Consider the following 3,462-nt stretch of genomic DNA (forward strand, 5'->3'; position numbering starts at 1 on the left):
TATATATATATATATATACACGAGTTGCCAAAATCTTTTAAGAGCTTATGGCTTCTAGGGGTTTTAATCCAGCCCTGCGAGGATGGATAGTTTTTCTTCTTTGATGCCATTAACTTTTGTTTTGCTGTCTTATACCATGCCAAAGACCCTTCCACTGAAAGAAAGTAGGGTCTGGAGAAATGTGCAGTGTCTGTGACCGTTGCCTTCACAGACTGGTGAGATTGGAACTATTAATGTTCTTTTAATTTCAACACTTGCAGGAAAGATATGAGCGGCAAGGGAATTCCTGATGGTCAATATTCTGGGAAGGAAGAGGTGCGTATAGTGATTAATGAAGAAGCTGAAGGATTCGACTCAACAGGGAGAAAAAGAGAAGGAGCAACAAGTAAGAATATGAAAATATCTGATAGGAGGTGACATAACCCCAGTCAACTTCTTCCTGGAGTGTATGTATGTATATATATATATCAGACTAAACATATAAATGTGAAACAAGGTGGGAAAAAATATTACTCGAATACCGGAGGTAGAGTAATATGCTTTATTATTAAGGCTGCAAAAACATCACAAAAAACTGTTACTCAGAGTTTCACGTTCCTTTTCGTCAGACAGTTTTTCTCAACTAAAATTGTCTGACGAACGGGAACATGAAACTCTGAGTAACAGGTTTTTCTGATGTGTTTTTACAGCTTTAATAATAAAGTAATAATAAATCTCTGTACGAGGTATAAACAGTAGCTGCACGACATGGTGAAGTATATTTGCCCTGGGCACAGAAAGTGTGTCAATAGCCAGCTGGAGGAGGTGTCCTCCAAAGGCTACAAGCCACAGTAGCATCCACCTTTAAGGGCTAGCCACATTTAAGTGGCAAATATACTTCACGAATAATAAAGTATATATATATATATATATATATATATATATATATATATATATATATATATATATATATATATATAGAGAGAGAGAGAGAGAGATAGATAGATAGATATATGTATACATAAACTGGCAATATGACCATCCCCAAATACAACAACATATATATATATATATATACACACACACACACATCAACATACTGCGACAGACATGTCCAACCCGTGTAAGAACAGATAAATGGACGTAACGTGATGATGATGAGGAGGAGGAGGAGAAAGAAGAGGAAGAGGAGGAGGAGAAAGAAGAGGAAAAGGAGGAGGAGGAGGATGGTGGTGACGGTGTCATACAATTTATTCAGCTTTAATGTATTTTTCATTATTCTTTCCTACTTCAGTTATTTGGCAATTTGCTTGTAATGTGCTTCTTTTGCATAAATAATAACCCAGTGAGGAGGTGGAGGAGGGGCGTGGTGCCCCAGCAATGTCAATGACCTTTGCAGCTTATTTCGCATCAGTGAGACTGATGCAGTTGATGCCAGCGGTCAAACATTTACTGCTTAAGTTTTGCAGCAAAAACGTGTTCGGAATGAATGTAGGTGTCTAATCCACACGCATTAGAGTAAATACTGCAAAAAGTTCCTAAGGACCAAGTGATGCTATGAAATTAGGTAGCATGCAATATCTGCCCCCTGGGGGTTATTTAAAATTTAATTCGACCCCCCCCCCGATATATCAGTGTGCCATGTAAAAAGCACTCGTGATGATGGTGCCACGTAAAAGGCACCCTGTGCACTCTGTAAAGTGGTTGGTGTTGGGAAGGGAATCCAGCTGTTGAAACCATACCTGAACAGCTTATGGAACCTGGTGTGGTTCCTGACCTTACCAGCACCTTTCAAGCCATCCAACCCATGCCAACATGGGGAATGACGATGGCAGTGGTGTTAAGTATTAAACAAAATGTAATTCTAATGTGTAGTTGTGTTACTTTGTATCCTGATTTCAATATCCTATCAAGGTGGATTATACCTTTGATCCTCTCTGAGTCATTAAAATATAGGGCGATTTAATGCACAGTGTTTGTCCCCAAATTATCAGGTGCATGTGTTGACCTGTCAAGCCAAGTGAGATCATAGTCATGGCCGATACCGGTGTCAGGTCAATGGCACCTGTGCTGATGACACGTAAAAGGCACCCACTACATTCTCAGAGTGGTTGGCGTTAAGAACGGCATCCAACTGTAGAAACCATACTAAGCCAGATTGGAACAATACATAGCTCTCCAGTTTACCATTTCCAGTCAAACCATCCAACCTATGCCAGAATGCAAAGTGGACGTTAAACGATGATGATGATGTTTGTTCCCAAATTATCAGGTGTGTGTTTGTCTCCAAACTGTCAGTTCTGTGTTTGTCCCCAAATTGTCGGGTCTGTGTTTGTCCCCAAATTGTCAGGTATGTGTTTGTCCACAGATTGTCAGGTCTGTGTTTGTCCCCAAATTGTCAGTTCTGTGTTTGTCCCCAGATGGACAGATCTGTGTTTGTCCCCAAATTGTCAGGTTTGTATTTCTCCCCAAATTGTCAGGTCTGTATTTATGCTAGTTTCTTTCTACCTAATCCACACACAAGATAATTGGTCATTTCGAGGCTATTCGATGCTATAGTAGAAGACTCCTGCCCAAGGTGCCACGCAGTGGGACTGAACCCGGAATCATGTGGTTGAGAAGCAAACTTCTTACCACGCAGCCACGTCTGCGCCTGTAAGTGTTTGTTTAAAAAAATGAGATGCCTACAATAAATTTCAAATCACACCTCGTCGACCAAACCATTTAACTTTTACATAAATAGATTTGAACGATTGCTTATTTTTGTATGAACTAATTCATCTTTAAATGACGTGGAACATTTACTCTCTCGCGACTCTCTATTTTCTGCCGATGGCTTTTCATAAAAGGTAAATGGCCTGAGTGAATCGGGAATTTTACGTTGCCAGCTCATGGGGTGTTTATTCAAACATAACACAAGTGTTTCTTTGTATTTTGAGGACAACGCACTTAATTTGAGATTGTCTTATTTGATCCGGTGAGAGCACAGAAGGTTCACTTATCAGGTATATTCTATTACATAAATTTGTCGCATACAAGTTCGTACGCGATACAACTGTACCACATTTCAGATCTTAAAACAATCAATGAAATAACTCGGTTTCAAACAACAAATAGACTAAAAATGACATTAAATTCAATATTTCATTTTCATACCAACGACTATATATATATATATATATCTATATATATATATATATTCATTGCATTCATTTCTCGCCCTTTTAAAGCCTAGCCAGCCTCATGGGCCCGGTTTCTATGGCGTATGTGCTCCTCCCCAGCTGGACAGGACGCCAGTCCATCGCAGCGTTACTCAAGAAACAGGAAGAAAGAGTACAACAGGGGTCGCCACCACCCCTTGCCGGAGCCTGTTTTCGCTCAATAGACACACACAACGCCCGGTCTGGGAATCGAAACCGCGATCTTCTGACCGCGAGTCCGCTGCCCTAACCACTGGGCCATTGCGCATGCATATATATATAT

The sequence above is a fragment of the Octopus bimaculoides genome, chromosome 17 (genome assembly GCF_001194135.2).
Source record: "Octopus bimaculoides isolate UCB-OBI-ISO-001 chromosome 17, ASM119413v2, whole genome shotgun sequence".
Taxonomy (NCBI): Eukaryota; Metazoa; Mollusca; class Cephalopoda; order Octopoda; family Octopodidae; genus Octopus; species Octopus bimaculoides.